This window comes from Marmota flaviventris, chromosome 12 (genome assembly GCF_047511675.1).
Source record: "Marmota flaviventris isolate mMarFla1 chromosome 12, mMarFla1.hap1, whole genome shotgun sequence".
Lineage (NCBI taxonomy): Eukaryota > Metazoa > Chordata > Mammalia > Rodentia > Sciuridae > Marmota > Marmota flaviventris.
Window position 1 is genome coordinate 31,339,013 of NC_092509.1, and position 8,660 is coordinate 31,347,672.

The 8,660-nt window shown below is 38.9% G+C and overlaps 1 pseudogene; it reads right to left on the minus strand.

The window, feature by feature from the left end:
* Positions 1-7,656: 7,656 nt before the first annotated feature.
* Positions 7,657-7,865, minus strand: LOC114087036 (small nuclear ribonucleoprotein G pseudogene; annotated as a pseudogene).
* Positions 7,866-8,660: the final 795 nt, after the last annotated feature.

Here is an 8,660-nt window from a genome sequence, read left to right on the forward strand (position 1 = left end):
TGCAGGGCGCGCGGAGGGCCGGGAGGCGGGGCCGCGGTTGTTTACCTCAGGCCGTGCGGCCGCGTCACGTGGGCCCGCTGGAATGTGCGGCTCGTCAAGGCGCCCCATTCAACTGCGCGAGCTCGCCCCGCCCCCTTCGGCCCGCGCCCCGCCCTCTCTGGCCCTTGTCCCGCCCCGCCTTGCTCTGCGGACGTCATGGGCGTGGCCGCCGGCAGGGGCGCAGGCTGAGCTGGGCGGGGGAAGCCCTGAGGCTCTGGGGCATGCGCAGTCGTGGTATTCCTGACTGCTGTCCACGTGACAGCTAAGCACTACTTTGGTTACCTGAGCCAGTCATTTCTGGGCTGTGCCACTTTGTTCTGCTGTTTGGGGCTGTGGTGGGATGGCCAACGTTTACAAAAATTGCACTTCGAAGCAAGCATCGGAGCAAGGCACTGCCTTAAAATCTGTATGGGCTTTTTCTGGTCGTGGGCCATCATTCCTGCCTGCATTCACCACTGCCTGGGATTCACTTATCTAGGTCGTGTTCTCTGCCGGATCTACAGGAATTTTGCTGCCCTACTCAGTGGAGACGAACTTTTCTGTCCCCCTAACTCATGTTAACTGGGAAATACATGGGTGAAAGGAAGGAAGCCCATACAGCCTTTCTCAGAATACCAAATGTCATGCCGCTTAGGGTCTTTTGAGAACCAGTGGGGCTGGAGCATAGGTCAGAGGCACTTGAGAGGGTAGTGGCCTGCATTGGCCTGCGGAGAAGAATAAAGTAAACACTAATGCCCGACCATGTTATTAGTAACCAGTTTTGTAAAGGAAAGCCAGAATATTCTGTGAACTGAAGTTTCTCCCTGGAAGTGTAACAGGTGTTCACTTGATGTTTTGACTGTATTACTTGTGGCGGTGTAAGTTTCAGGTTTTGTTCTTTTTCCCAGTCTTCTTTTCCCTAAACTTCTCGCTGATCTTCTTTCCCCTGATCTTCTCCTTCCTGTTCTCCTCCCTAATCTCATTTTCTCTGAATCACCTCTATAAATGCCCCCCGTTCCTGCGGATGGGCAGAATCACGGCTTTTGGGGCAGGAGTCCTCTGTTTCTCCTCTGCTAGCCAAGCAGTAAATCATCTTTTTCTCAAAACGATTGGATTGGCATTGGAGACAAGGACTGAGAGCTATCAAAAGGATGTGTTTTTATTTAAGAGCTCTTTATTATTAAAATTTCACTGATGTAGCCTTGTAACCTTGTACTAGTGTTAGAAATTAAGAAGCCTAAATTGTACTGAGCTATTTTAGGCCCTTTTACAACCATTTCCTCTATTATCAGCCTCTGTCTGACTTAGCATGTGTGTGTGTGTGGTGTGTATGTTGTTAACTTGTGTTCCTTGGGCCTGGTCATTCATAGTCATTCATGTTGTCTAGGAAGTAATTGTTTCCTTGTGTCCTCAAAGCAGAGGTTTTTTTTTTTTTTTTTCCATTGACAATTCATGGGATCAGCCATTTGCTGCCTATGGTATGGATAGGATTTTGCTCTATTCTGAGCTTTGATCAGATGCTAAGTTTATCAGCTCTCAGCACTCAAATTGAATTTAGGAGGCTATCATCATTTTAAAGATGGGGAGGCATCCTTTAGGTTATGGAGAACATCACCTTTCAGCTGGACCATGAATTCCATAGATGGAAAGACTTTCTTGTTCTCAATTGAATTTTTATCCCCTGGCACACAATGGAGCTAATTAATATTTACTGAATGAATGAATAAACAGAGAATTCGTTCCCAAGGTTTCTCAGAAAGTGAAGCCAGAATTCCTATCCAGGTCTCTTGACCCTCACCAGGCTTTCGGTTTGCCATGGGGAAGAAGACTGGCAAGATCCCAGCAGCAGCTGTTTGCTCAGTTCACTCAACCTAGTGGGTAAATTACTCAGGAGAAGGTAAACAATGTCTAACCATCTTTTCAAATTCTGCTGATTACCTCATTTGGGGCCTAGGACTAACTAGAAAAGGGAAATTACTTAGATGCTGTCCCAAATTTGTTCAGTATCCATTGCTTTGCACATTAAGCGTCACACAAACTCTGTTCTTTCAATAGCTGAGGTTTTGAACAAGAAAATACTATTAATAATAAAATCACCCTCAAATAATGTTTACTGAGAACCCACTGTGCCTATCTGGGCTAGCATAACAAAAGCCTGAAGAGAAATAAAGGAAATATTAAAATTTAGATGCTAAGGCAGAAATGTGTTTTAACAGGCAAGAGTTAAGCACAGGTAAATAGAAGAAAAAAACTAAGTACACAGAAGCCAAGCCATGTGTCTGATGTACCAAGTTAGGAACAGATAAATACAAACAAAGATGTGAAAATATCAAATTTATAATAAACAAGGACTCCTCCCCCTTTTGGTTTGCATAAGAGTGGTAGACTTTGCAAAACCTTGAATTCACTATGGGAATCAGTGTCCACTCCATATCTCAGTCTGAAAGGTGTTCCTGGAGGAAATGACACTTCAGAAAACCTTCAAAGCAGGAATGATGATGGCCCTTGGAAACAGAAGGTTTGTTTTCTGTGCCTGGAGGATAAGGCAAGGCCAGTCCTTCCAAGTGATGTCAAAAAGAGAGTGGAAAATCTGATTCCTTGAGCAATCTCCCTCATACTCACTTGAAAAGACTCTTTTTTCCAATGTGAAAAGTTTAGGTATACACACAAGAAGCAACTATTATTAGGTCAGCAAAAGTATGACATTGGAGTAAACAAGACCCCCATGGTCCCTACCCTCATGAAGATTCCAGATAATGATTAGGATTAGGTTTCTAGAAGTAAACACCATTGAAATATAGATTCTCAGAGAAAATGTATTCTCTTACATCATATTTGCATCTGAACGTTGTAAGCTGCTTCACTAAACTTGTATAAGGGCATTAGGAATCTTGCAAGATGGAATTTCTTTCATAATGCTTTGGGCTTTTGCAAAGCATGACTACCTAGGTAAATCATGGTGAAAATGTCATGCAAGCAGCAAAGCAATGATAGAGAACCAAACTAAAGTTCCAGTCAGTTCTCTTACAACAAGATAATACCAAAAGCAATTTTGTGGGGATGAGTGAATTCACATAATTCTCTATAATTATGTGATTAAAATTAATATACATGGAAAAATTGTTACACAATTGGAAAAATTGAAGAGTTATGAGTATTGGGGAGGAGGGGTTATTTTGGATGGTTCATAGAGCTTAGAGATGGCTCCTCCACTATAAGCTCTTCAGGAGAAAGGTCACAAAACTTAGCATAGAATAACTGTTAAAGTTCTTATGATAAACTATACATTAAAAACAGGGGAAGAGGGATCCTGTACGGTGGCACATGCCTGCAATCCCAGTGTCTCGGGAGGCTGAGGCAGGAGGATTGTGAGTTCAAAGCCAGCCTCAGCAAAAGTAAGGTGCTAAGCAACTAGGTGAGACCCGTCTCTAAACAAAATACAAAATAGGGATGGGGATGTGGCTTAGTGGTTGAGTGCCTCTGAGTTCAATCCCCAGTACCTGCTCCCCCTGCAAAAAAAGAAAAGGAAAAATTGGGGTTGAGGATGTAACTCAGTGATAGAGCACTGTGCCAGAAAGCTGAGTCCTCCATCTTGATTATAAACATTAAGTATATCCAATTAAGCTAAAGAAATTCCTAATGATTCCATTCTGGAAAATCCTCTATCTAGCATATTTTTGTTCTGGGCAGAAAATTGGCAGAAGTTTAGGAAAATAGGATTCTAAACTAAATTTATTTAGTTATTGAGTAGGCTGGATTTAAAAAAAGGAAATGTTTGTAATTCTTAATTAAAGGATGGAAACAAGAGAACCAGTAGGTTAAAACAAAACAAAAAGAATAAGGTATTAATCACTGAGTGTTTATGGAAAACAGCTATGCTGCTAGCATGGGGCCAATTATAGAGAATTCAAAAACAGATTTTTTATGCAGCCCAGGTAGCAAAAACCTAGCCACCAAGGCATTTTATAAAATAGACCCAATCCTGGTATTGTTTTATAAGGTACATATATCTTCCTCCCTGAAACAAAACTTCTAAAAATCTTAAATGTTCATCCATTAATCATTTCTTTATAAGCCTACTATGAAAAACAATCTTGAAAAAGGAAAAAGTTGGAGGATGCATGCTTCCCAATTTCAAAACCTAGCTACAAACCTACAGTCATGTCTATATGCTACTGGCTTGAAGATAAACATATAGATCAGTGGAATAGAATTGACAGTCCAAAAATAAGTTCATATACTTATGGTTAATTGACTTTTGACAGTGTGCCAAGACAATTCAGTGGGGAAATAATTTTTTTTTATTTTATTTTATTTTTTTTTTTTGGTGGTGCTGAGGATCAAATCCAAGGCCTTATGCAGCTGAGGCAGGCACTCTACCAACTAAGCTATATCCCCAGCCCAAGAATAGTCTTTTTTAACAGATTGTGCTAGGACCACTGGAAGAAGAAGAAGGAGAAGGAGGAGGAGGAGGAGAAAGAGGAGGAAGAACCGCCACCACCACCTTCTGTTTCATAACATGAACAAAATTTAACTCAAGCCAGGTGGTGTAGCTAAGGAGAATCCAAAGTTTTAAAAGAGAAACATTTTTTACAGTACTGGGGTTTGAACCCGGGGTTCAATGCATGAAGCACTTTATCACTGAGCTACATTCCCTGGTCCTTTTATTATTTTATTTTGAACGGTCTTTTGGTCTTCACTATGCTACACAGGTTGGCCTCAAACTTTCAATCCCAAGAATGTATCTCAGTGGTAGACCACTTGACTAGCATGTGTTAGACTTTGGGTTCAATCTCCAGTAATGGAAAAAATAAAATAAAACCTTTTTTGCTTTCATGGCATCACAAAGGAAGCAAAAATACAACTTGAAGCATAGGAGAATACATTTGCAAATTGTTTATATGATAAGGGACTTCTATCCAGAATACACTCAGTAAAGTTTTATAACCCAATACTATATAGAAAAATAATTGGGTACAATGGTGCATACATGTGATCCCAGCTATTAGGGAGGCTAAGGCAGAAAGATCATAAGTTTGAGGACAGCCTGGGCAATTTAGCAAGACTGTTTCAAAATACAAAAAGCAAAAAGGCCTAGTGTGTAGCTCAGTGATACAGTGCCCTGAGTTCAACTTCCAACTGCAAAAACAAAAAACAAAACAAAACAGTGAGCCAGTTTTTTTAAAAAAAGTAATTTGAATAGTCATTTTTCAGGAGAAGATATACATATGGAGCCAATAAGCAAGCAAAAAACAAATGCTCAACATCATTAGTAATTATGGAAATGCAAATCAAAACCACAATAAGATATACTTCATACCCACCAGGATGGGTTTGTGAAATGCTGTATACACTTGGGAAACACTTTGGCAGTTCATCAGAGGTTGCTGTATTAGCCCATTTTCTATTGCTATATTAAAACACCTAAGGCCATGTTATGGTTTAGCTATGAGGTGTTCCCCCAAAACTCATGTGTGAGACAATGCAAGAAAGTTTAGAGGTGAAATGATAATCTTATGAGAGCCTTAACTAATCAATGGGTTAATCCACTTGAATAGATTAAAGGGGGGAGGGGTGGTAGATAACAATAGGCAGATAGCTGTGGCTGGAGGAGGTAGGTTGTTGTGGGTGTGCTTTTGAGGTATATGTGTTGTCCTTGGTAAGCCATATTCTCTCTCCACCCCCACCTTCTTCCTGATCGCTATGTCCTGACCTGCTCTCCTCCTCCACATCTTTCCATCATGATGTTCTGCCTCACCCCAGGGCCAGAGCAATGGAGTTGACCATCTGTGAACTAAGACCTCTGAAATGAGCCCCAAATAAACTTCTCCTCCACTAATTGTTCTTGTCAGGTCTTTTTGATGGTAGCAGTAGTGAAAAAAAAAAAAAAAAGACTAAAACAGGCTGATTACTCTGAAAGAGGTTTATTGAGCTCATAGTTCTAGAGGTTCAAGGGAATGACACCAGCATCTGTGCAGCTCTGCTGAAGGCTCCATTCATGGTGGATGACATCACAATGGCAGGAGTGCACTGGGAGGAAGTCATCACTTGGCAAGACAGGAAGCTAGAGTGGGAAGGGGAGAAGCTAGTAATGACCTTCCACTAGGCCCCACCTCTTAAAGGTCCCACCACCTCTCCACATCATCACACTGCCGTCCAAGCTCCCTGCCTGTGAAGCCTTGGGGGGACACATTCAAACCACGTCCAAACCATAGTAGTTGTATCTAGAGTTACTATATAATCCAGCAGTTCCACTCTTAGCCATATAATCAGAAGAGATAAAAACATGTCCATGTAAAAACTTGTATATCGATGTTCACAATAGCAATATTCATACTATCCGTGAAGTGGAAACAACCCAAATATTCACTAACTGCTGAACAGGAAACCAAATGTACATTCATACAATAAAATATTATTGAGCCATAAACAAAAGAAAGAACTGCTACATGCTGCACTATGAGTGAACTTTGAAAATGTGCTAAGTGAAAGAAATCAGATGGAAATGGCCATATACTATATGAAATAGCATTTATATGAAATTCCTAGAATAGAAAAATCTATAGAGATAGAAAATAGTGGCTGGGCTGAGGGTATAGCTCAGGAGTAGAGTGTTTGCCTAGCATGTTGGAGGCCCTGGGTTGGAACCACAGAAGTGCCAAAAAAGAAAATAGAGGTTATCAGGGGTCAGGGTCAGAGATGAAGGGGTAATGCAGACTGAAAACTAATGTGTAAGGAGTTCTTTTTGGGGTAAGAAAAAATATTTTGAAATTAGATTATGATGATGATTATATAACTGTGGATATATTAAAAAGCACTGAAATATATATTTTAAAGAGGTAAATCTATGGTATGTAAATTATATCTAAATAAAGCTGTTTAAATAAAACCTGTCATGAACCAGGTATCATGCTAAGTGCCTGAGATAAAAATAAATGATTATATATCATATTTTATCAGCAGTAGCAACAATTATTTTGTGATGTTGCATAAATCATGGATAACCATTCATGCATCTTAATGATTTTTCTGACAAATTCATGGTACTCTATAGGCAGCTTAAATGTAATTGTTAAAATAATAGGAGAGATAGGTACATGTATGACTGCACATAGGGTGCGACGCTACATTGGGTACAACCAGGGAAATGAAAAGTTGTGCTGCAATTGTGTACAAAGAATCAAAATGCATTCTGCTGTCATGTATACCTAATGAGAATAAACAAATGAATACTTTTTTGAAAAAAAGAAATCATATGCTATAAAAAGTGAATAAATAACAATATGAAAGAATTGAAGGAGCTAAGTTAGTGAAATGCAGTTAAATTTATAATTTTGTTTTTTCTTAAACATTTTGTGTAATATTCATGATATAAAAAATTTTTGTTCAACAAACATTTCTTGAGCACTTTAAAACGCATATGAAAACATGCCTCAGTGTAATCATACACAGGACAAACCAAACTGAAAATAGAAGATAGGTAGATAGATATATATATATATTCTTTTTTCTGAATTTTTTTGCTATCACAAAATATATTTAGCCAAATGTTTAATATAAAAATGTACATGATCCAGTTTTTGCATCATGGTAACAGGCCGTTTGGAGAGGAATCATGGATTTTTCTGCTGAACATCATTATACCTGCTCTGAAACTTGTAACATGCTAATACTATTTTCTCATGTTGTCACCATTCCAATACCGTTCGGTTGCTCATTAGTTGTGATCTTCACACATTTATTCATAAAAGGATCAATTCCCTTTGGATGTAATTCACACCATGCAATTTTAGTGAAAACTTCTTCTCCATAAATTTTTTCAACTCAGGAGGATAAGCTTTGCTCATGGTGACTACTCTCTGGGACCAGAGCTGCTTTGGATCAGAATTCATGGCTTCCCTCGGGATCCTCTGGAAAAAAAAAAAAATTCTTAAAAGTGCCCAGAAGGGGCTGGGGTTGTGGCTCAGTGGCAGAGCGCTTGCCTAGCATGCGTGAGGCACTGGGTTTGATCCTCAGCACCACATAAATGTAAAATAAAGATATTGTGTTCACCCAAAAGTAAAAAATAAATATTCAAAAAAAATTGCCCAGAAAATATCAGGCTTTCAATAAACATCTCTTGAATGTTGTAAAATAAAAATGAAACATAAACAATACAGGTAAGCATCTTGGGATATGATGTGTAGGTTTTATATATATTTATTTTTAGAATTCAGTTGAATTGACAATTGAAAGTGAACAAATAAATAAATAAAGAGCATCATCTCATGCAAACACCTCAGTACTTTTTCTCCAGCTCATCTACCATCCATGGTATGTCACTGGCTAGAAGTGAAATTTTCAGGCAGGAGTGCAAGCTACTCTTAATTTATTTAAACTTTATGGTTCTTCTGAAATAGTTTTTATTTAATACTTGCATAATTTAAATATGATGTTAAAGAAGAGAACTACTGAATATCCTACTACAGTCCTCATACCTTCAATACGTTTTGTTTCTTAATTTAAAATTTTTGATTGACATAATAATTGTATATATTTATGGGGTATAGTATGATAGTTCAATGAATGTATATAATGTGTAAGGATCAGATCAGCATAACTGACACATCTGCCACCTCAAATATTTATCATTTCTTTGTACA